Source organism: Lepisma saccharinum, unplaced genomic scaffold (genome assembly GCF_977018435.1).
Source record: "Lepisma saccharinum unplaced genomic scaffold, izLepSacc3.1 HAP1_SCAFFOLD_105, whole genome shotgun sequence".
In the NCBI taxonomy this organism is placed as follows: domain Eukaryota; kingdom Metazoa; phylum Arthropoda; class Insecta; order Zygentoma; family Lepismatidae; genus Lepisma; species Lepisma saccharinum.
Genome location: NW_028142932.1, coordinates 1,108,888 through 1,135,236, shown reverse-complemented (window position 1 = coordinate 1,135,236; position 26,349 = coordinate 1,108,888). Strand labels below are relative to the sequence as shown.

General features: G+C 44.3%; 1 pseudogene; it reads right to left on the bottom strand.

Annotated features, from left to right (window-relative positions):
- Positions 1-14,030: 14,030 nt before the first annotated feature.
- LOC145982323 (large subunit ribosomal RNA) lies at positions 14,031-15,529 on the bottom strand (annotated as a pseudogene).
- Positions 15,530-26,349: the final 10,820 nt, after the last annotated feature.

Here is a 26,349-nt window from a genome sequence, read left to right as displayed (position 1 = left end):
ATCAAGTCAAGAGAACAAAAAAAGGTAAGTGCCATTTTGAGATATTTCCAAAAACGCGGCCTCCATCTTGGAAAATGGCGGATTTTGTCCCCAGCGACCTGCACCTCCGCCCCTAAACACCCTTTCAAACTGGTTCCAGCAGACGCATCGCGCTAACGCCTAACTAAGGGTTGTAGGGGAAGGAGGCTGGAAGACAACGTGACGGTAAAGTAAGCAGTGGGTGTTTGGTTCGAGTCACGGGAAATGTTTGCAATTAAATCAACTATGTAGGAATCACCCAATATAGGGTCACTTAAACCCACAATTGTAGCACGAGGCCATGGGTTTTGCAGCAGAAAGACCAATTTGTATTAGGGATTAGGTTATCTTCTTCGATCGTGGTAACCGAAATCCAAGCTCCCTATGCAACGAAAGTCCATATTTTCTTTCCGAGACTGTTGCAGAAATAAGAGGAACGATATACGAGACCAGTTGAGAAAAACAAATCGAAGAAGCCATTTTTTCGATTTCGAGCTTGCAAGTTCATATTTTACACGGACGTAGATCAAGTCAAGAGAACAAAAAAAGGTAAATGCCATTTTGAGATATTTCCAAAAACGCGGCCTCCATCTTGGAAAATGGCGGATTTTGTCCCCAGCGACCTGCACCTCCGCCCCTAAACACCCTTTCAAACTGGTTCCAGCAGACGCATCGCGCTAACGCCTAACTCTGGGTTGTAGGGGAAGGAGGCTGGAAGACAACGTGACGGTAAAGTAAGCAGTGGGTGTAGGGTTCGAGTCACGGGAAACGTTTGATTCTCCATTTGAAATGCATGAAAAATGCTAAATTTTAACGGTTTTCAAGTTTCAACAGGAAATCTCGTTTTGGCGCGAAACTCAAATAATTTCTTAGGATGGAAGCTACATCTTTCCCATACACGAAAACATGCAGGGCTATCCTAAATCAAAGTCGAAAGGGTGACTTTTCTAATGAAATCCGCGAGCCTGCGTCCTTCTCGCCCCCCAAACCGCCATTTCTGGAAAAGGCCGTTAAAGTGTACTTGCGGTTAACCGAGGAAGACAAAACTTGGGATTCTGGTATTTCAGTACCTCTCCTCACAGATTGTAAAATTTGATGACGTTCGAACCACGCAAAGTGTGAAAAAGTGAACAAAGAAAAATACAATGTCCTTCTCGTCCCCCCAAGAAGTGCTTCTCGCCCCCCAAGCCATTTTTTGATTTCGAGCAATCGAGTTGAAATTTTACACAGACCTAGATCAAGTCAAGAGAACAAAAAAAGGTAAATGCCATTTTGAGATATTTCCAAAAACGCGGCCTCCATCTTGGAAAATGGCGGATTTCGTCCCCAGCGACCTGCACCTCCGCCCCTAAACACCCTTTCAAACTGGTTCCAGCAGACGCATCGCGCTAACGCCTAACTCAGGGTTGTAGGGGAAGGAGGCTGGAAGACAACGTGACGGTAAAGTAAGCAGTGGGTGTAGGGTTCGAGTCACGGGAAACGTTTGATTCTCCATTTGAAATGCATGAAAAATGCTAAATTTTAACGGTTTTCAAGTTTCAACCGAAAGTCCCGTTTTTGCGCGAAACTCAAATAATTTCTTAGGATGGAAGCTACATCTTTCCCATACACGAAAACATGCAGGGCTATCCTAAATCAAAGTCGAAAGGGTGACTTTTCTAATGAAATCCGCGAGCCTGCGTCCTTCTCGCCCCCCCAACCGCCATTTCTGGAAAAGGCCGTTAAAGTGTACTTGTGGTTAACCGAGGAAGACAAAACTTGGGATTCGGGTAATTCGGTACCTCTCCAAGAGGTTCGAACCAAGCAAAGTGTGAAAAAGTGAAAAAAAGAAAAAAAAAATCATTCTCGCCCCCCCCCCCGATTTTTCGATTTCGAGCAATCGAGTTGAAATTTTACACAGACCTAGATCAAGTCAAGAGAACAAAAAAAGGTAAATGCCATTTTGAGATATTTCCAAAAACGCGGCCTCCATCTTGGAAAATGGCGGATTTTGTCCCCAGCGACCTGCACCTCCGCCCCTAAACACCCTTTCAAACTGGTTCCAGCAGACGCATCGCGCTAACGCCTAACTCTGGGTTGTAGGGGAAGGAGGCTGGAAGACAACGTGACGGTAAAGTAAGCAGTGGGTGTAGGGTTCGAGTCACGGGAAACGTTTTATTCTCCATTTGAAATGCATGAAAAATGCTAAATTTTAACGGTTTTTCAAGTTTGAACAGGAAATCCCGTTTTTGCGCGAAACTCAAATAATTTCTTAGGATGGAAGCTACATCTTTCCCATACACGAAAACATGCAGGGCTATCCTAAATCAAAGTCGAAAGGGTGACTTTTCTAATGAAATCCGCGAGCCTGCGTCCTTCTCGCCCCCCAAACCGCCATTTCTGGAAAAGGCCGTTAAAGTGTACTTGCGGTTAACCGAGGAAGACAAAACTTGGGATTCTGGTATTTCAGTACCTCTCCTCACAGATTGTAAAATTTGATGACGTTCGAACCACGCAAAGTGTGAAAAAGTGAACAAAGAAAAATACAATGTCCTTCTCGTCCCCCCAAGAAGTGCTTCTCGCCCCCCAAGCCATTTTTTGATTTCGAGCAATCGAGTTGAAATTTTACACAGACCTAGATCAAGTCAAGAGAACAAAAAAAGGTAAATGCCATTTTGAGATATTTCCAAAAACGCGGCCTCCATCTTGGAAAATGGCGGATTTCGTCCCCAGCGACCTGCACCTCCGCCCCTAAACACCCTTTCAAACTGGTTCCAGCAGACGCATCGCGCTAACGCCTAACTCAGGGTTGTAGGGGAAGGAGGCTGGAAGACAACGTGACGGTAAAGTAAGCAGTGGGTGTAGGGTTCGAGTCACGGGAAACGTTTGATTCTCCATTTGAAATGCATGAAAAATGCTAAATTTTAACGGTTTTCAAGTTTCAACCGAAAGTCCCGTTTTTGTGCGAAACTCAAATAATTTCTTAGGATGGAAGCTACATCTTTCCCATACACGAAAACATGCAGGGCTATCCTAAATCAAAGTCGAAAGGGTGACTTTTCTAATGAAATCCGCGAGCCTGCGTCCTTCTCGCCCCCCCAACCGCCATTTCTGGAAAAGGCCGTTAAAGTGTACTTGTGGTTAACCGAGGAAGACAAAACTTGGGATTCGGGTAATTCGGTACCTCTCCATGAGGTTCGAACCAAGCAAAGTGTGAAAAAGTGAAAAAAAGAAAAAAAAATCATTCTCGCCCCCCCCCCCCCGATTTTTCGATTTCGAGCAATCGAGTTGAAATTTTACACAGACCTAGATCAAGTCAAGAGAACAAAAAAAGGTAAATGCCATTTTGAGATATTTCCAAAAACGCGGCCTCCATCTTGGAAAATGGCGGATTTTGTCCCCAGCGACCTGCACCTCCGCCCCTAAACACCCTTTCAAACTGGTTCCAGCAGACGCATCGCGCTAACGCCTAACTCAGGGTTGTAGGGGAAGGAGGCTGGAAGACAACGTGATGGTAAAGTAAGCAGTGGGTGGAGTGTTCGAGTCACGGGAAACGTTTGATTCTCCATTTGAAATTCATGAAAAATGCTAAATTTAACGGTTTTTCAAGTTTGAACAGGAAATCCCGTTTTGGCGCGAAACTCACAATATTTGGTGGGTGCGAAGCTGCATCGTTCCCATACACGAAAACATGCAGGGCTATCCTAAATCAAAGTCGAAAGGGTGACTTTTCTAATGAAATCCGCGAGCCTGCGTCCTTCTCGCCCCCCCAACCGCCATTTCTGGAAAAGGCCGTTAAAGTGTACTTGTGGTTAACCGAGGAAGACAAAACTTGGGATTCGGGTAATTCGGTACCTCTCCATGAGGTTCGAACCAAGCAAAGTGTGAAAAAGTGAAAAAAGGAAAAAAAAAATTCATTCTCCCCCCCCCCCCCGATTTTTCGATTTCGAGCAATCGAGTTGAAATTTTACACAGACCTAGATCAAGTCAAGAGAACAAAAAAAGGTAAGTGCCATTTTGAGATATTTCCAAAAACGCGGCCTCCATCTTGGAAAATGGCGGATTTTGTCCCCAGCGCCCTGCACCTCCGCCCCTAAACACCCTTTCAAACTGGTTCCAGCAGACGCATCGCGCTAACGCCTAACTCAGGGTTGTAGGGGAAGGAGGCTGGAAGACAACGTGATGGTAAAGTAAGCAGTGGGTGGAGTGTTCGAGTCACGGGAAACGTTTGATTCTCCATTTGAAATTCATGAAAAATGCTAAATTTTAACGGTTTTTCAAGTTTGAACAGGAAATCCCGTTTTGGCGCGAAACTCACAATATTTGGTGGGTGGGAAGCTGCATCGTTCCCATACACGAAAACATGCAGGGCTATCCTAAATCAAAGTCGAAAGGGTGACTTTTCTAATGAAATCCGCGAGCCTGCGTCCTTCTCGCCCCCCCAACCGCCATTTCTGGAAAAGGCCGTTAAAGTGTACTTGTGGTTAACCGAGGAAGACAAAACTTGGGATTCGGTTAATTCGGTACCTCTCCATTAGGTTCGAACCAAGCAAAGTGTGAAAAAGTGAAAAAAAGAAAAAAAAAATTGATTCTCGCCCCCCCCCCCCCCGATTTTTCGATTTCGAGCAATCGAGTTGAAATTTTACACAGACCTAGATCCAGTGCTGATTAGCCTTTCTGTGCATGAAGTCCAGTCCTGATTAGCCTTTCTGTGCATAAAGTGGACTAAAGACAACAATTCGATCATCATCAACCACGGTTATATCATCACTGTTATATGTATTTCATTTCTTTAACCTTTAACAAAACCAAAATGTTCATTACAAAAACAAGAAGCAAAAAATTGTTTAAATAAAATTCCTTACGTACAGTTTTTAAAACGTAAATATACTTTTATTTTTTAAATAAAAACAATCAAACACAATTAAAATAAATATGGGAAATACAAAATTTTATAAAAATATCAATAGAAGAAAAAACGCATAACATATTTTGAATTAGAGAAATTATTCAAAAAAATATTGATCAAGATAATAACAAAAACAAAGAAACCAAGAAATTAAACACATTTATAAAATAATCCGTCGTCTCCTATGATGCCCGAACCCAGCCCCTGGAAAGGGCCATCATATCCTTATATTCTCTCGTCCCCTTCACCATCCCGTGCTGTTGTACAAGATGCTGCCCCATCTTCACAACAGTCCCCTGGCAGCCCTCCATCCTACACCTGAGGCGGCGGCCAGCATTCCTTATTCTCCTCTTCCCCTCGGAGGAGGCAAAGTACATCTCCATCATCTTCCTCGAGTAAGAGTGCCTCCTCCGCAGGTGTCGCGGAACTGAAGTAGACTCCTTCCCGCACTCTGGGCAGATCTTCTGAAAAACACAAAGAGGGAAGACAAAGGCATGAGTTTAACACTGACACGCATAGATTTATCGATTTACAATTAAATACAGGCAGAGAGGGAACATTTGAATTTCAAGGAATTACTCACCTTGCGCCTTATGTTGTTCCTCTTCTCTTTCAGTGCGGGTAGAGGTGGGGGAGCCGGAGCCAAAAGTTGTTGTTGTTGTTCGGGCATCACCTCCTCTATATGTTGTTGCGGTGGGAACTGCTGTGTTTCTTGTCGCTGCAAAGACAAGAATGAAAACAAAATAGCTGTAGAAACGGCAACATCATTTTAAAAGATTGCACACACGAAAATACACGTGAAACATCGTCTCTTTTACCGTACTCAACTTACTATTAACTCCTCTACGATCTTCAAGGATCTTTCCAGTTGCTCCACAGACATGGTCTCGGGTTCCGGGATTCGTAACTCCCTCTTGTCAAGTTCAAGTTGCACCAATTCGCCGGAAATGGAGTCCAGGAATTTAATATCTTCGTCGGTAAGGCCTCCTTCGACTGGCGTTGCATAATTCGGCAGCATAGGATCTTTACTGTTGGAGAAGAAAGGTATTCGTTTAATGAAAAGACATCGTTATGCGCGTGGCACAAAATAACACAACAAATAGCGCATTTTAAAATCCACACAACTCACCTGAAATCCATTTTGAGATTTTGGATTCGCTTCCTTTCAGCTCCAAGACAAGCAATGCAATGAAGGGAATAAGAAACGGTTGCCCAAGGAAGATTTCCAGTTCGAATTTAAATTACGAGGTAATTTATTGGTCAGTCAATCGGATTTACGCGACCGACCGGCCGAAGAAGAAGGGAGGGGGTGGGGGAGAAATGTAGCTGGACTCCCAAAGCAGGTATCTGAGAAGCGTGCAAGACCGGTTTCTCCCACCATCGAGTGTCGAAAGTCTACTTCCCAGCCATCTGTGCAGCAAACACCCTATAAACGGTTTCTTTAACCCAAAAATGTAGCGGAAGACCATGGGTGACCATGTTTGATTCTCCATTTGAAATTCAGTGTAAATACTGAATTTGAACGGTTTTCAAGTTTGAATTGAAAAGTCACTTTTGGCGGGAATGTTTCAAAATTCGATAGGATGGAAGATGCAACATTATACTACAATAATTAAAGCAAGGGAAGTTAAGCGCAAAGGCTAGAGTAATTTTTTGGAAGCAAAAATCCCAAGTGTGCTCGTTCGGATGCTGTCAGAAATAAACGCGTTTCCTTCGCAAAAAATTACAGTGATAAAGTTTGCTTTCAGCTTAAAAAGGCTAACTATGCACCTTGGGAAAATTACTGATCGATGTAGTGTAAAACTTGCAACAAATAATAATAAAAAAAACCTAAACTTTCTTGGCGAAAGCGAGAGCACAGCAAGAAGAAATGACGTTCAACTTGTACAAGCACCGCAATGTGGCAATGACACGCACACACTCTGTTTTCTTCCAAGCTTTACTTTCTATGCGGGATTTGCTCCACAGATTACCGTTAAAAGTAAAAATTCTGGGTGAATGAAGCTTCTCCACAAACTTGTAAAAGCACCGAAATGTAACAAAGGCACGCACACAAACAAACAATTCTCCTCCTCCGTTTTCTTCCCAGCTTGAAATTCTATTCGGCTTTTGCTCCAGAGATTACAGTCAAAGGTAAAAGATCTGGGAGAATGAAGCTTCCCAGCTTGACTTTCTATTCGGCTTTTGCTCCAGAGATTGCCGTCAAAGGCAAAAACATTTCTGGGAGAATGAAGCTTCCCAAGAAACTTGTACAATCAAGGCAATGTGGCAGTGACACAATATCATCATCCTCCTCCGTTTCTTCCCAGCTTGGCTTTTTATTCGGCTTTTGCTCCATAGATTACCGTCAAAGGTAAAAGTTCTGGGTGAATGAAGCTTCTCGACAAACTTCTAAAAGCACTGTAACGTGGCAAAGGCGCACACACACACAAACAATTCTCCTCCTCAGTTTTCTTCCCAGCTTGACTTTCTATTCGGCTTTTGCTCCAGAGATTGCCGTGAAAGGCAAAAATTCTGGGAGAATAAAGCTTCCCAAGAAACTTGTACAAGCAACGCAATGTGGCAGTGACACAACATCATCCTCCTCTGTTTTCTTCGCAACTTGACTTTCTATTGGGTTTTTGCTCCAGAGATTGCCGTCAAAGGCAAAAAAAATTCTGGGAGAATAAAGCTTCCCAAGAAAATTGTACAAGCAAAGGCAATGTGGCATTGACACAAGATCATCCTCCTCAGTTTTCTTCCCAGCTTGACTTTCTATTCGGCTTTTGCTACAGAGATTTCCGTCAAAGGCAAAAATTCTGGGAAAATAAAGCTTCCCAAGAAACTTGTACAAGCAACGCAATGTGGCAGTGACACAATATCATCCTCCTCAGTTTTCTTCCCAGCTTGGCTTTCTATTCGGCTTTTGCTCCATAGATTACCGTCAAAGGTAAAAGTTGTGGGTGAATGAAGCTTCTCGACAAACTTCTAAAAGCACGGTAAGGTGGCAAAAGCACACACACACAAACAAATTCTCCTCCTCAGTTTTCTTCCCAGCTTGACTTTCTATTCGGCTTTTGCTTCAGAGATTGCCGTCAAAGGCAAAAAAATTCTGGGAGAATGAAGCTTCCCGAGAAAATTGTACAAGCAAGGCAATGTGGCATTGACACAATATCATCCTCCTCAGTTTTCTTCCCAGCTTGACTTTCTATTCGGCTTTTGCTCCAGAGATTGCCGTTAGAGGCAAAAATTCTGGGAGAATGAAGCTTCCCGAGAAACTTGTAGAAGCAAGGCAATGTGGCATTGACACAATATCATCCTCCTCTGTTTTCTTCCCAGCTTGACTTTCTATTCGGCTTTTGCTCCAGAGATTACAGTCAAAGGTAAAAGATCTGGGAGAATGAAGCTTCCCAGCTTGACTTTCCATTTGGCTTTTGCTCCAGAGATTGCCGTTAGAGGCAAAAATTCTGGGAGAATGAAGCTTCCCAAGAAACTTGTACAAGCAAGGCAATGTGGCATTGACACAATATCATCCTCCTCAGTTTTCTTCCCAGCTTGACTTTCTATTCGGCTTTTGCTCCAGAGATTGCCGTTAGAGGCAAAAATTCTGGGAGAATAAAGCTTCCCAAGAAACTTGTACAAGCAACGCAATGTGGCAGTGACACAACATCATCCTCCTCTGTTTTCTTCCCAACTTGACTTTCTATTGGGTTTTTGCTCCAGAGATTGCCGTCAAAGGCAAAAAAAATCTGGGAGAATGAAGCTTCCCAAGAAAATTGTACAAGCAAAGGCAATGTGGCATTGACACAAGATCATCCTCCTCAGTTTTCTTCCCAGCTTGACTTTCTATTCGGCTTTTGCTACAGAGATTGCCGTCAAAGGCAAAAATTCTGGGAAAATAAAGCTTCCCAAGAAACTTGTACAAGCAACGCAATGTGGCAGTGACACAATATCATCCTCCTCAGTTTTCTTCCTAGCTTGGCTTTCTATTCGGCTTTTGCTCCATAGATTACCGTCAAAGGTAAAAGTTGTGGGTGAATGAAGCTTCTCGACAAACTTCTAAAAGCACGGTAAGGTGGCAAAAGCACACACACACAAACAAATTCTCCTCCTCAGTTTTCTTCCCAGCTTGACTTTCTATTCGGCTTTTGCTCCAGAGATTGCCGTCAAAGGCAAAAAAATTCTGGGAGAATGAAGCTTCCCGAGAAAATTGTACAAGCAAGGCAATGTGGCATTGACACAATATCATCCTCCTCAGTTTTCTTCCCAGCTTGACTTTCTATTCGGCTTTTGCTCCAGAGATTCCCGTTAGAGGCAAAAATTCTGGGAGAATGAAGCTTCCCGAGAAACTTGTACAAGCAAGGCAACGTGGCATTGACACAATATCATCCTCCTCTGTTTTCGTCCCAGCTTGACTTTCTATTCGGCTTTTGCTCCAGAGATTACAGTCAAAGGTAAAAGATCTGGGAGAATGAAGCTTCCCAGCTTGACTTTCCATTCGGCTTTTGCTCCAGAGATTGCCGTTAGAGGCAAAAATTCTGGGAGAATGAAGCTTCCCAAGAAACTTGTACAAGCAAGGCAATGTGGCATTGACACAATATCATCCTCCTCTGTTTTCTTCCCAGCTTGACTTTCTATTCGGCTTTTGCTCCATATTTACCGTCAAAGGTAAAAGTTCTGGGTGAATGAAGCTTCTCGACAAACTTCTAAAAGCACGGTAAGGTGGCAAAAGCACACACACACAAACAAATTCTCCTCCTCAGTTTTCTTCCCAGCTTGACTTTCTATTCGGCTTTTGCTCCAGAGATTGCCGTCAAAGGCAAAAAAATTCTGGGAGAATGAAGCTTCCCGAGAAAATTGTACAAGCAAGGCAATGTGGCATTGACACAATATCATCCTCCTCAGTTTTCTTCCCAGCTTGACTTTCTATTCGGCTTTTGGTCCAGAGATTCCCGTTAGAGGCAAAAATTCTGGGAGAATGAAGCTTCCCGAGAAACTTGTACAAGCAAGGCAATGTGGCATTGACACAATATCATCCTCCTCTGTTTTCTTCCCAGCTTGACTTTCAATTCGGCTTTTGCTCCAGAGATTACAGTCAAAGGTAAAAGATCTGGGAGAATGAAGCTTCCCAGCTTGACTTTCCATTCGGCTTTTGCTCCAGAGATTGCCGTTAGAGGCAAAAATTCTGGGAGAATGAAGCTTCCCAAGAAACTTGTACAAGCAAGGCAATGTGGCATTGACACAATATCATCCTCCTCAGTTTTCTTCCCAGCTTGACTTTCTATTCGGCTTTTGCTCCAGAGATTACCGTTAGAGGCAAAAATTGTGGGAGAATGAAGCTTCCCAAGAAACTTGTACAAGCAAGGCAATGTGGCATTGACACAATATCATCCTCCTCTGTTTTCTTCCCAGCTTGACTTTCTATTCGGCTTTTGCTCCATAGATTACCGTCAAAGGTAAAAGTTCTGGGTGAATGAAGCTTCTCGACAAACTTCTAAAAGCACGGTAACGTGGCAAAGGCGCACACACACACACAAACAATTCTCCTCCTCAGTTTTCTTCCCAGCTTGACTTTCTATTCGGCTTTTGCTCCAGAGATTGCCGTGAAAGGCAAAAATTCTGGGAGAATAAAGCTTCCCAAGAAACTTGTACAAGCAACGCAATGTGGCAGTGACACAACATCATCCTCCTCTGTTTTCTTCCCAACTTGACTTTCTATTGGGCTTTTGCTCCAGAGATTGCCGTCAAAGGCAAAAAAAATTCTGGGAGAATAAAGCTTCCCAAGAAAATTGTACAAGCAAAGGCAATGTGGCATTGACACAAGATCATCCTCCTCAGTTTTCTTCCCAGCTTGACTTTCTATTCGGCTTTTGCTACAGAGATTGCCGTCAAAGGCAAAAATTCTGGGAAAATAAAGCTTCCCAAGAAACTTGTACAAGCAACGCAATGTGGCAGTGACACAATATCATCCTCCTCAGTTTTCTTCCCAGCTTGGCTTTCTATTCGGCTTTTGCTCCATAGATTACCGTCAAAGGTAAAAGTTGTGGGTGAATGAAGCTTCTCGACAAACTTCTAAAAGCACGGTAAGGTGGCAAAGGCACACACACACAAACAAATTCTCCTCCTCAGTTTTCTTCCCAGCTTGACTTTCTATTCGGCTTTTGCTCCAGAGATTACAGTCAAAGGTAAAAGATCTGGGAGAATGAAGCTTCCCAGCTTGACTTTCCATTCGGCTTTTGCTCCAGAGATTACCGTTAAAGGCAAAAATTCTGGGAGAATGGATCTTCCCAACAAACATCTACAAGCACCGCAATGTGGCAAAGGCACACAAATCTGCTTCTCTGTTTTCTTCCCAGCTTGACTTTCTATACGGGTTTTGCTCCACACATTACCGTTAAAAGTAAAGGTGCTGGGTGAATAAACCTTCTCCACAAACTTCTCCCCGCACAGCATTCGTATGGGTTTGCGACTCTGCGAAGCACCATCAACACAGGAGGTGTGAGCGTTAACCAAACATTGCATTCATTCATGCACTTTCATTAAATGCGACTAGTCTTTAGCTCCATCAACCGATATACGGTTGAATGCTGGCCGGCACAAGTGCCTAACTGCACATTTGCAAGTTCCAGTGCTCTACAGCGAGCTAAACTGGGATACATGTCTTTTGGTCGGCTGGGTCGTAGGGCCCCCAAGTCACGGGGATACCCTAAAAACCCCAAGTCCAGCTATCCGCCACATGCTGGAAGCCCCGGCGACCGACACGTGCGTGCCGGCCGCCGGTTTGGGAGTCCTCCCCCGGCCGGCCGAAACCGGCCGGGGTCTGGACTCCCGGCGAATGCCCCGAAGGGGCATCCTTAAAGAGACAGACAGAAACCGCCGGGTGCCGTGAAACCGACATCACGATCTCCGCGCGGATCTGTTCTTAGCAAGTACCCATCTTAGCACCAAGTAAACTGGTAACTGCGGGAGAATAATTTTCCCCCGCGTCGGTGCTGAGCATTACTTGGATGTGACTCTCCACGTCGCTGACGGCAGCTCGATGTGAAGGCGGTGAGCTACGGAAGATTGCCGACGAGTTCCAGGGCATACTTGAATGCAGCCAACTCAAGCTCCTATTATATAGGTCCCGTCCTCGAAGGCTCGATTCAAGGAGGCAGGCACACACGTGCCGACTAGAGTCTCAAGCTCCGCAAGTGTATGTCTTGAAGACGACACTCTCTTCAGCCCAGCACTCGGCTACCCTGCACCGATTGCTATTCATTGCAGAATCATCCGCATTCTCCTACCTCCGCCAAGCACCATCAACGCCAATTTCCAGTGCTCTACAGCAAGAGCGGACCGTCGGGATTGGTGGTATTTCACCGGCGGGCACCCGAAGGAGCCCTCACTTACATTGTGGTATTGCACCGGCGGGCACCCGAAGGAGCCCTCACTTATGCTACACCTCGTCACGTCTCCCGACAGCGGCAGGCTAGAGTCAAGTTCAACAGGGACTTCCTTCCCCGCCGCTGACATTCTCCATGCCTTTCCGCACTCCCAGGTTAACCTGGGTTGTCAGTCTTTTGGTCGGCTGGGTGATAAACCCCAAGTCCAGCGATCCGCCACCTGCTGGAAGCCCCGGCTGCCAGCATCCGGTGAAGGTGCCGGCCGCCGGTTAGGGAGTCCTCCCCCGGCCGGCCGAAACCGGCCGGGGTCTGGACTCCCGGCGAATGCCCCCGAGGGGGCATCCTTAAAGAGACAGACAGAAACCGCCGGGGTGCCGTGAAACCGACATCACGAACTCCGCGCGGATCTGTTCTTAGCAAGTACCCATCTTGCTTGCAGTGGCTCACCTTGGTCGGCCAACTGCATTCGTTTAAGATGCTTGGCAGGCATCGATCTTTCTTGCGAGAGTGCGGATTCTCTCAATTTCAGCAAGTGCTCAAACCTTGCTTGCAGTGGCTCACCTTGGTCGGCCAACTGCATTCGTTTAAGATGCTTGGCAGGCATCGGTCTTTCTTGCGAGAGTGCGGATTCTCTCAATTTCAGCAAGTGCTCAAATCTGGTTCCAACGACGATAGGGATGACAGAACCAAACCTCTTCGCGAGTGGCCTTTCGCAAAGAAGGCGAGGATTTTTCGGCCACCTACAGCATCCATCGTACCACCTACCAAGGGCCCCTCTGCGGCACGGAATAGTGAGGAACGCTTACTTCCACCGTCACCCTACCAAAGTTGGACCCTCATTTGGCACATACTTGAATTTGGCCAACTCAAGCTCCTATTATATAGGTCCCGTCCTCGAAGGCCGACTAGAGTCTTATGCATTTGGGCGGCTGGGTTATAGGTACAACGCAATCTGTTACCCACAAACCCCAAGTCCGGCTATACGCCACATGCCGGAAGCCCCATCGGCCGCATGCAGGCCGATGGCTTGGGGATCGCCCTTATTATATAAGGGTGACCCCCGTGGGAAGACCCAGAAGGCCTTCCTAAGTGTCTACCGCCGTGTAGAGTCACATCCGAGTAATGGACAGCACCAAGCCGACCAACCGAAGCGCCTCCGAATGGCCGCCGATCTCCAACCAAACGTTGGGACCGCCGAGCCGGAGAAGGGAGAGCTCTCTTCGCTCCCCCGCGCCGGTGATGTGCTCCTGGCAGGAACCGGGCAGTATGTCGCCTCCTCAAGTTTCTATTATATAGATACCGTCATAGAAAGGCTCAACATCAGGTTCCAAGGTGGCAGACTCACGCATTGCATTCATTCATGAATGCACATTTCCAAGTGCCTGTCACTTACATTGTGGTATTTCACCGGCGGGCACCCGAAGGAGCCCTCACTTATGCTACACCTCTCCCGACAGCGGCAGGCTAGAGTCAAGCTCAACAGGGCCTTCTTTCCCCGCCGCTGACATTCTCCAAGCGTTTCCGCACTCCCAGGTTAACCTGGGTTGTCAGTCTTTTGGTCGGCTGGGTGATAAACCCCAAGTCCAGCGATCCGCCACCTGCTGGAAGCCCCGGCTGCCAGCATCCGGTGAAGGTGCCGGCTGCCGGTTTGGGAGTCCTCCCCCGGTCGAAACTGGGGTCTGGACTCCCGGCGAAGGTCCCCGGAGGGGACCTCCTAAAAGAAAGAGTCTGCTTTTCAGGTGCCGTGCAGCCGACAGCACGAACCTGCAAGCGAGGGCTGCCTTTCAACGGGTCGCCACCGTACGGAGGCTTCACCGCTCACGACGCCCCGCCAGATACTCAAGTCGTCTACGAGTGGTTCAAGGGTCCCAACTTCCGAGTGCTTGATTACCCCGTGAATCCCCATCTAGAATCCCAAAGACCTCGGTCAGTGGGGCAAGTGGGCGGAGTCTCGATGGCACTACTCGCGGGGAGCCTCACCCCCCTGACCGGGTGGCTCCCCGCCTTACCGGTCCCCCGCGAGGGGGTCCAGCGTTGGTGGTTCTGCCTTTCAGAGTGCAGGGACCCACGGTCACGCAGCTCCGGGCACGGCTTCGGCCTTAGAGGCGTTCAGGCTTCAGCCGTCGGACGTAGCTTCGCACCAAGGTTCGATCGAACCGGCGCGGTACCATTGGTCCGAACCTGGGGTTCCTCTCGTACTGACCAGGATTACCTTGGCCGCGTTCCGAACGCCAGGAGGATAAAACTAACCTGTCTCGCGACGGTCTAAACCCAGCTCACGTTCCTTGTTGGTTGGTGAACAATCATACGCTCGGGGAGCGCTGCGTCCCCACGGTAAGAAGAGCCGACATCGAAGGATCAAAAAGCCGCGTCGCTATGAACGCTTGGCGGCCACGAGCCAGTTATCCCTGTGGTAACTTTTCTGTCACCTCCCGCCGAAGATCCTTCGGACGGGGAGGATCGATAGGCCCCGGTTTCCCGGGTCCCACCCGTACTGAGGGTGCGGATCAGGGCGGCTTTTGCCCTTTCGCTCTACCCGAGGTTTCTGGCCTCGGTGAGCCGCCCTTAGGACACCTGCGTTATCCTTTGACAGATGTTCCGCCCCAGACGAACTCCCCGCCTGCCGTTGTCCCCGGATCGGGTCGGCCCCTTGGCCGGTCCGCACGCGAGGCACGGCCGGCCGGTGGGGCCTTGGTTCGTGAACGGCGTGCGACGAGGCCGGAGCCCCGACGCCCGCGTCCCGCCCAACCGGGTGAGTCGGGAAACCGTGAGAGTAGTGGTATTTCACCGGCGGGCACCCGAAGGAGCCCTCCCACTTATGCTACACCTCGTCACGTCTCCCGACAGCGGCAGACTAGAGTCAAGCTCAACAGGGTCTTCTTTCCCCGCTGACATTCTCCAAGCCCGTTCCCTTGGCTGTGGTTTCGCTAGACAGTAGGTAGGGACAGACAATATGGGGGGAACCCCCGAAAGTATCCAAACCTCCAGCCGCATACTTTCGAGGGCATGCGCTATGTCCCAGTGCCTCTGATATAAACTGGGACGGCAGTTTTTCGTATTACGGTTCCCCCTATATTGTTGTGCCATACCTTTATTGTTAAGTTGTTGTTACATACATAATAAACATACAAACATATATATATATATGATTACATACAATAATTAACTAACATAAAGCATATATTGATACAAAATTAGTCTAATACCTCAAGATACAATACACAGCAGAAAAATTTATTTGTTACCTGCTTAATATTTTACTGAAAATTTGTTTGTATAGTTTTTAGTAGACAGGGACAATAATGGGACAATAATGGGGGAACCCCCGAATGTATACAAACCTCCACCCGCATACATTCGAGGGTATGCGCAATGTCCCAGTGCCTCTGAGATAAACTGGGACGGCAGTTGCTCGTATTACGGTTCGCCCATTATTGTTGCACATTACCTTTATTTAATTCCTCTTGAGTACAATACATATATAGACGTAACATAATATAAAATATAACACTTAACATAAAGCCAACAAACACATATATATAACTCCATTTAATTGATACACATAATCTAATTTCCCTTACAGACATCAGAGCATTTTCTGAGATCCGGATTCCGGATTCCCGGGATCTATGAGATCTATGAAATAATTGGTCCTTGTTACAGGACGAAACCGCCAGGGACAAGATCGCAATTGGTTGAGGACCTTTGGTATTTTAAACGTTTGGGAGATTGCTCACCCCAGAGGCTGGGTCTTCCCATCCCTGTCGGTTTGTCCCGCACCTCCAAGGTTACTCCAGTTTCTTCAGTCTCAGACTTCACGATAATTACATAATATGTAAGGAAATGTTGGATAATTTGATCAAAATGACTACACTCTGATCTCTAAGTTAATATGCTATAATAATGATACAAAAAATCAATACGAAGAGATAAGAGATATTTACTATTAATAATTATTTAATAACAGCTTTTATTAGTAAGACAAGGACAAATTATATTCTATGATACCAAGCTACTTTGTAGTATTTGTTATTAACAGATATGGTTATTATTTCCACTACATGATGAATATTTTGATTATTTGAATATTAAATAATTTTAGCATCTAAATTATTTAAATTATTTATATTTTACGGTTTAAATTTCGGCAATTTGGAATATGATATCGGAATGCCGCTATCACTTGTGCTGGAGTTCCAGCACGTCATAAATCTATTTATTTATTCATTCATCCTGGCGGCCGCCACTCTTGCTAAATACTCTTTATGTCTCTCCCCCGGCATTCGAACTGGACGAATTCTTCTTCTTGCTGCGGCCTCCTGTCTTCCGGTTGATACCACAAAAAATCTTCTTCTTGCAGCTGTTGGCGGTGCCTCTATCTCTTCGGTCCCTTCTTCCTGCTCGGGGGTAGGACTTACTCTTCGAGTTTTCGTTCTTTCCCTTTCGCTTCTCCTTGGCGCCTCCGGTAGACAGGGACAAACAATATTGGGGGGACCCCCGAATGTATCCTAACCTCCACCCGCATACATTCAGGGGTATGCGCTTGTCCCAGTGCCTCTGATATAAACTGGGACGGCAGTTGATCGTTTTACGGTTCCCCCGATATTGTTGTACTACCTCTTTATTTGTTGAAAAATTTACATTAAATACATACATAAAACATATATAAGACAATACAAAAAACAAAGAGCATTTCACCATTTAATATATTGAAGACTATAAATTAACAATTGAAAATACAATACAAAGCCAGTGTATTTTGTTTTTTTAAACTAATGTACAATTCTAGAATTGGTTTCATGTTTATTTTGTTTTTTATTTTATTTTTTTTTTACTTTATTATTATTATTATTATTATTTTTTTAAAATTGTTTCTCATTAATTACATTGTTTGCGTCGGCTTAGTATCGGATTCCGAAGTACCGGAATCTAAGTAAAATGGAATTGGATCTAGGACAAGCCGCCAGGGACCGACCGCAATGGTTGAAGACCTTTTACTAGTTGAGGACTATGTAGGGAATTGCTCACCCCAGAGGCTAGGTGTTCCTGTCCCCGGCGACTGTTCCCAGCTCCCTACCAGGTAGAGATGAAAGCTACACAGATTATATGTAATTTACTAGCTCGTTGCATTTAGAATTAAGTTTGACCTTGAACATTTAACTAGTAATAAAACCAAAGAAAATAAACTAGACCAAAATGAATACACTTTAGCCTTAAATACATGGGGTTAAATAATTAAATTAAAATTAGGATTTATTTTAAAAAAAAAGAGAGAGAGAAAAAAAAAATATATATATATAATTCAATTAACAATAAGTTTATTTAGGGGTTAACAATAATAAAATGATTAAAATTCTCCACATACAAATTGATGCTGCTATGAGGTATAATAATTTACATTTGGGAGTTTTGATTATATGTTTTAGGGTTTAAAGTTTAAATGATAGTTAAAAAGTTAGAAGATAGAAACACCGGAGTGCCGGCGCTCTTTTAACTGGTATACCAGTTAATAATTATAATTGAAAAATAATTTAATTCTATTTAGTTTAATTTGAATTTAGGGAATAGGTTTAAATGTAGTTTACACTTTTTAATTGGTTCTGGAGTCCACCACTCTCTTCATATATTCTTTATGTGATTCCCCTTGCATCCGAATCGGCCGAATTCGTCTTCTTTCTGCAGCCTCCTTACGTCCTGTTGATACCATGTAGAATCTTCTTCTGGAAGCTCCTGCTGGTGCTTCCTCATCCTGCGATGAGCTGGAATCATGTAGTTGGGTTGAGGTGTTTGAGGAGGCTACTCCATCTCTTGATCTAGGTGGCTGGAATCTTTCCTTTCCTCTCCTAGGACTTGTGTTCGTTTGTGTGTCAGGGGCGTGGGATGGGTTGACTTGATTATTAAATCGGTTCATTTCCACTAATGATACCAGATTGGTTAATTTTGTTAGATTTTCTATTTGCTGTGGGCAAAGTAGCAATTTTGTATTGAAAGTTGGTAGTTCCATGCGTAGTTTTTTTACATCCTCCTCAGCCGCTGGGCAGAAGAAAGTTTTGTGCTCAGGTGTGTCCTCCTTTGCTCCGCATGAGGGTAGACAGGGACAATAATGGGGGAACCCCCGAATGTATCCAAACCTCCACCCGCATACATTCGAGGGTATGCGCAATGTCCCAGTGCCTCTGAGATAAACTGGGACGGCAGTTGCTCGTATTACGGTTCGCCCATTATTGTTGCACATTACCTTTATTTAATTCCTCTTGAGTACAATACATATATAGACGTAACATAATATAAAATATAACACTTAACATAAAGCCAACAAACACATATATATAACTCCATTTAATTGATACACATAATCTAATTTCCCTTACAGACATCAGAGCATTTTCTGAGATCCGGATTCCGGATTCCCGGGATCTATGAGATCTATGAAATAATTGGTCCTTGTTACAGGACGAAACCGCCAGGGACAAGATCGCAATTGGTTGAGGACCTTTGGTATTTTAAACGTTTGGGAGATTGCTCACCCCAGAGGCTGGGTCTTCCCATCCCTGTCGGTTTGTCCCGCACCTCCAAGGTTACTCCAGTTTCTTCAGTCTCAGACTTCACGATAATTACATAATATGTAAGGAAATGTTGGATAATTTGATCAAAATGACTACACTCTGATCTCTAAGTTAATATGCTATAATAATGATACAAAAAATCAATACGAAGAGATAAGAGATATTTACTATTAATAATTATTTAATAACAGCTTTTATTAGTAAGACAAGGACAAATTATATTCTATGATACCAAGCTACTTTGTAGTATTTGTTATTAACAGATATGGTTATTATTTCCACTACATGATGAATATTTTGATTATTTGAATATTAAATAATTTTAGCATCTAAATTATTTAAATTATTTATATTTTACGGTTTAAATTTCGGCAATTTGGAATATGATATCGGAATGCCGCTATCACTTGTGCTGGAGTTCCAGCACGTCATAAATCTATTTATTTATTCATTCATCCTGGCGGCCGCCACTCTTGCTAAATACTCTTTATGTCTCTCCCCCGGCATTCGAACTGGACGAATTCTTCTTCTTGCTGCGGCCTCCTGTCTTCCGGTTGATACCACAAAAAATCTTCTTCTTGCAGCTGTTGGCGGTGCCTCTATCTCTTCGGTCCCTTCTTCCTGCTCGGGGGTAGGACTTACTCTTCGAGTTTTCGTTCTTTCCCTTTCGCTTCTCCTTGGCGCCTCCGGTTGTGTTTGGTTATTTTGAGGGGGTCTGTTGAGGTATTGGTGTTGGTTGAATTTCTTCTTCTCTTCTTCGGAGACCTCATCGGCCAGGGTTTTTAGGTTTGTTATTTGCTGTTCGCATAGCAAGATTTTGAGGTTGAAGGTAGGTAATCCTCTACGTAGGGTTTTTATTCTGGCGGTTGCTTCCGGGCAGTAGAAGACCCTATGCTCCGGTGAATCCACCTCAGCTCCACATGAAGCACAGCTCGGTTCCAGGGCAACGCCAACGCGGTGGAGATACTCCCCATATGGCCCATGTCCGGTAAGAAAGTGCAGAAGTCCCCTGGTGTAGTGTTTTTTCATCAGTGTGTTGTCTCGGATTTTAGGTATGATACTAAATGTCCTTCTTCCATTCTGTGAATTTTTCCATTCCTCCTGCCAATTATCCAGTAAGGTCTCTCTCATTTCAAACAGGGTTGGGGTGAACTTTCCAATGCAAGTTGTCATTTTATTTTCTTCTCCTTTTTTGAAGAAATACCTTCCCGCTCTCCATTTGACTTCCAGGTCCATTGGCAGGTGTCCCGTTAGGGCTAATAATGCTTCGGTGGATGTTGTACCAAAAGCGCCCGTTGTTCTTATCAGAATTCTTCTCTGTGAAGCCCTCAGAAGTCTGGTGTTCTTTTTCAATGCGAGTCCCTCAGCCCAGGTAGAGGCCGCATATGTTATGATTGAATAGTATATGGTTCTGATGTACGTATCCACCACCCCAGGTTCTAGGCCAAACTGCGTTGACGCTACCCTAATAATTTTGCTTATTGCCATTTCTGCTTTAGTTGTTGTTTTTTGTATGTGTGTTCCATATTTCATGCCTTCCTCCAAGGTTACTCCGAGGTATTCAAAATTAGTTGAGCGTTGTATGTTCGTTCTCATTAATCTAATTGTCGGATTTCTTTTGGTACTAATATTACCCTTGGCAATGAGGTATTTCGTTTTTTCTGCCGAAAGTTTCAGTTTGGCGTTATTGCACCAATTTTCCAGGGCCGCTATGGCATTATTTGCACTTCGTTCTATTTTGGCTCTTGAATCATCCGCACATATAACGACAATGTCGTCTGCATATGCAATAACTCTTGTTATCTCCGGATTACTGCCAAGGTGTTTCAGACATGGTTCAAGATTGATATTCCACAGATGTGGACCAAGCACTGAGCCCTGTGGGCATCCTTTTGTTATTACTTTAGTCAGTTCTTCGTCTCCTATTTTCAAGGATATTTTACGATTTTTAAAATAATCCTGCAGTACCTGAAATAAGGTTGACGGACAGTTTAAGTCCTTGAGGGTGTGGAACAGATTTGGCCACCATAGATTGTCGAATGCCCCGCTAATATCGGCAAATATGGCTATTACTATTTTCTTGTTTGAATTCGCAATTTCTTCCTTAAGGGCGTTAATAGCATCCTCTGTAGATCGGCCTTTTGTGAAGCCATATTGGTTGCCGGTATTGTTGCACATTATGAGAAATTCTTGAAGCCTTTTGTTAAGCATTTTCTCAAAGAGCTTCCCTATTGTATTCAATAAGCAGATAGGTCTATAAGATTTAATGCTAGTATCATCCTTTTTGTTTTCTTTTTTGACAACTACCAACTTTCCCTCTTTCCACAGCGTAGGAAACTCTTTACGGATCAGACAGAGGTTAAATAGGGCCGTTATGTAGTTGATCGTTTTGTTGATAGATAGTTTAAGAATTTCCACTGGGATACCATCTGGTCCTGGTGCCTTGCCATTTTTCATTGTTCCTAGCTCTCTCAGGACCTCCTCAGGTTCGAATGGTAAAATAGGTGTGGTATTTAAACATTTATTACTGTTCGCTCTGATCTCTTTGTTTCTTTGATTGTCTGTGTTCGCCTCGTCGTCCGGGAGCAATCCGTGAAGCAGTAGTTCCCCAGTCTCCCTCGTGTTTTTTGTAAATGAACCATCGGGTTTCCGTAATGTGGTAATGCTTTCCTTAGGCTTTATTTTGTTTGTCATGATTTTGTTTGGTAGGCCCCATTTGTCCCTTTCTAAGTTCCTGTTCACAAAATTACGCCAGTTTTTTTGTTTAAATTCTTTTAATTCTGCAGCATAGCGTTCTTTGGCTCTACGGTAGGCCTGTAAATATTCCTCTCTATTGTGGATGTTTGTTTTTTGGTACTGTTTCCTCGCGTGACGAATATTAGCTCTCAGGTTAGTTAATTTTGCAGACCAGGGTTTACTTCGATTATTCTTTATTCTTCTCGGCGTTGATGCCGCTATTGCGACCTGAAGATTATTTTCCAGGATTTCCGCCCATTCATCTGCGGTTTTCCCTGGTCCTGGATATTCTGTTAGATTGATGTTTTCTAGAAACTTTGCCTTGTCAATTTTCTTCCAGTTATACTCAGGGGCTTTTTGGTCGGATACTGTTAGTGTGGTTTGCAGACTAACATTGAAGGTGATTGCGTTGTGGTCACTTGTGGTGATCATATCATGTACCATCCAGTTTTGTATTAAATTTGTCATTTTATTGTTTGTAAGTGTCAAATCAATGTTACTACTAGCTCCCGCTCGTCCTCTAAATGTAGGCGGGTTACCTTCAATGTTTTCTATTACTAAGTTTTGTTCGGCTATAAAGTTCATGATTTGTTCTCCATTGTTATTTAGTTCTTTGCCAAACCACGCGGGAGAGGAAGCATTGCTGTCCATTACCAGTAGTATTTTTTCATTCTGGTACGCGAGGTATATATTTCTAATTTGTGCTATATATATTTCAATATCATGGCTGTACTGGCAGTAACAGTTGATTATTATAAATTTGAGTGTGTAATAATTTACTTCTGTACAAATTATATGTGTGTTTGAGAGATGTGCGATTTTCATGATTGTAATATCTTTGTTTAATGAAATCATTGCCGATTTTGTGTTGGGGTCTTGGATATAATTACAATTTGCTCCGATTGGAGCATGAATCATTTTTCCATTTAAGAGATAAGGTTCCTGGAACAAAAGTATATCCACTTTGCTGCTTCTTGCATACATGAATATCTCCTCCGTTGCCAACTCCGCTCCGTTAAGGTTTATTTGTAGAATTTTTAGTCTGTTTTTTTCTTCCATATTCAATGGCGTACTACTGAGGTCCATAGATGCCAGGGATTTGCTGTATTTTGTACAACTCTTCCATGGCACTTGGCGAAGTCAGCATATATTTCATCCAGGTCGAGTTTCAGGTCCCTACGTTCAAATGCAGCTTTCATTATATCATACAATTGATCCGGATCCACTGGGATGTTGCTACACCGCAAGAGCATTTTGTCGACGGCTTCCGGATGTGGGAATGCAATGGTCTTCCCTCCATCCTTCTTCAGTCGGACTAGCAGTCGCAATGCAGTTATTAGATTTTCCTTCTCCTCTAACCTGCTCAGGCGAAGATTTAATTCAAAATTTTGATATATATTTTTAGGATTTGCTGGTGGGAGGGGAGGGTTGTGGATCTCAGGTAATTGGGGTTTCATTAGAGTGGGTTTGCAGAAGTTTGGTTATTTGTTTTCCGAATTAGGGTGATCCGTCTCAGTGGCATCGGGAGAAAGGTTATGGACGTTATCAGTCTTATCAATTTGGTTATTCGTCACATATGATTTGTTTACCGAGTTATTTGCTGTTTTTGGGCAAAAGGGGGTCGCTTCAGGGTTTAATTGTTTAATGTCCCTTATAGCAAGTGTATTTTCTATTTTGTCTAGATTAAGGTTGTTGTTAGGTGTGCATGTTGGGCTATCAAGGGCGCCGGTCGGTGTAGACCAAGGGCCACATAGGGCTGAATTTGATGGGGAGGGTGGAGGTGTAAGTATAATCGACTCAGGAGGTGTGGTCAGTGGTGTATGGTATGGGTTATTGTAGATAGGTGGGGGGATGATGAAGGCGCATGGCCTCAATCCAGGTATGGTGTCGCTGATTAGCGGTTGATTGTGCTGTTGATAAAAACTAAAAAGTCTTACATTGATATAATAGGAGAAGTTACTGTAGGGGGGGTGAGGGTGGAGGTAACATCCATCTATAGCCTTAATTGTCTTTAGTTGCAGTGGTATAGTGGTTTCGTTTGCATATTTAAGGACAATCCCAAGTTCTTGCATGACACGTATTTCATATGCCTTCGCCCTTGCCGCATTGCGGCGGCGTCGGCTAGGGGTGTTGTTCTTTCTTTGTTTTTTATTCTTACTCTCCATAGTCAGTTTTCTCTATTAGTCTTTGTTGGAAAAATTTCATTGTTGGGCATTCCTTGGGGTTGTCATTACAGTTTCTATTTCTTCTTAAACAGGGGATGCAGACTCGTGTTGGATTCTCTCTTTTGCATCCCTCTCTTTCATGCCCCGAATCGCCACATTTATCACAGCAGCGTGGTCCTTTGCAGTATTTTCCGACGTGTCCGAGGTCTCTACAGTTGTTGCAGATCGGGACGACTAAATAATCCTTCATTCCCAGTGACAAGTAAGCCAGATGAATTTTGTCTAATGTCAAAATTAGTTTTCGAATTTTGGGATCAACCTCATACACCCTGTGTGAGGTTGTTTTATTCCTTGGGCCTGTTTTAAAGCGGAATTTAAACTTAGTTTGGAATTCTTCAAATTTCATGTTGAGTTTCTTTTCAATGTCGTTTAGTACGAAGAATTCTTCAGTAATATCTGTTTCTTCTCTTCTAGAAGGCACCTCGTATATAATCATCAATGGGTTGCGTTTTTTAGGCAATTCCACATTAAGGTGTTTTGATTTTAATGTTTGATTCCCCAATATTTTTTGTGCATCCTCCTTGGTGGCAGTTTCCACAATAAGGGTTTTCGGGGTTGAGCGCATCGCCTGTATCTTCACACCCTCCCGGACAGGGTTAACACACTGTGTAAAAGTATCCCAAATTGCCCTTACGTTTTGGTTGCCCTGTGCCGTGACAAAAACAGTGTGTCTCGCCTTTTCTGTGACTTTCTGTATTTGGGTGACCTTTGCACTCTGTTGCGCAGGCGCTGCCAGGGATTGAGCATATGTGATTTTTCTGGGTGCCAGTTCGGGTTTCTTCTCCAAAATTTTACATGCTGTTCTTAGGGATTTTTCGTCTGCTACTTTTTCCATATATAATTGGTTTTGTTTGGCAAGCAGCTCCAGGAACTGTGCTCTTTTTTCTCCTGTCATGCTTTTTTCTTTGGAAATCATGGTTGTAAGTTCTAATTGGAGTTTCTGGTATGCTCCTAGTTGTGTTTCTGATACATCAGGTAATATATCTTCAATGCTACTTCCATGGGGGGTGGGGGTGGGTGAGGGGGTGGGGTTAACGTTATATTCGAGTTGTAAATCTGTATTAGCTCCTCCGGGATGATTTCTTCTCTTAGGGTAGGGGGGGTAGAATCAGGGGGTGAGTGCACTAATCCACCCCTTTTGAAGGGGTCAGAGGGTTGTTTCTCATTTGAGGGGTCAAAGCAGGACCCCCCTTTGGTCCTGGGGGTGGCTCCGGGCGGAGCCGGCATCTTCCTCTCCGTTCAGCACTCTTCAGCGGCAACGCACGGCGCCGCAGATTTCCCGCGCGAAAGACAGAACGCACGTGGCCCAGCTGTCACCACATAACAACAACAACAAAGCGCACGTGCTGCTCCGTCCCGGTGAAGGAACTGCTACGCAATCTGTGACGTCACTAAGAACCCGGATGTCACACGTCTCCTTCAGGTCCCACGCGGCAGATGACACGTTATCGAAGCCGAGTGCAACGAGCCACGCACCACTTCACAAGAAATTCAACAGAAAAACCACCCCTAAAAGCTAAGGGTTGGGGGTGGGTTCTTCAAGCTGGAGAGGGATGGGGCTAAGACACTGTCTATGTCCAGGTTCTTATTGGGGCTTAGTTTTTGTTTAACAGTCAGGTTAACACAAATATTATTTTTCGTATATAAAAAAGCTATTTCCCCATAAGGATAACATGGGGGTAGTTTTTCCACAGGAACTTTCTTATTATGGGGCGGAGCGTGATGGCGTAAATTTGAGTGTGTTCCTTGATCCTTCCTGCGTCGATTAAAATCGTTTCAGGTGATAAGGGTTCATAAACACTATTACTTCGGTACTTGTTTTCACCTTAATTTGTTCGCATTCATTTACGCCATAAGGATAGCATGGGGGTGGTTTTTCTGCTATTGTCTAAAAAGTACTTACCACCTCGAGTCGGTCGGGGGTTAAAAATGTAGCTTGGAGCTTCCCGCAGCGAATCCAGTCGGTCTCCAAGGTATAACGGATTGGGGGGGCTCCAGGGGGGGTAAACTTCCCCGGGACGTGCACTTTTTCCGTGATTCTTGAGAAATCTCACGCTTCACTTCACATCCGAAATTTGAAATTGTGATATCTCAGGAACCACTTTGTCAAAATTCGTCACCTTTTCACAGAGTGTGGTTGACACGTTCACAAACCCGTATTTGCACAGTGGCGGACCACTCTCGATCAAAATTCGCACTTTTTTGGACGCGTTTCGGACTACCGTAACGCGTGCGTGCTGAGTTTTCAGTCAGGTTTTTTTCCCAGACAGGGACAATATGGGGGGAACCCCCGAAAGTATTCAAACCTCCACCCGCATACTTTCGAGGGCATGCGCTATGTCCCAGTGCCTCTGATATAAACTGGGACGGCAGTTTTTCGTATTACGGTTCCCCCTATATTGTTGTGCCATACCTTTATTGTTAAGTTGTTGTTACATACATAATAAACATACAAACATATATATATATATGATTACATACAATAATTAACTAACATAAAGCATATATTGATACAAAATTAGTCTAATACCTCAAGATACAATACACAGCAG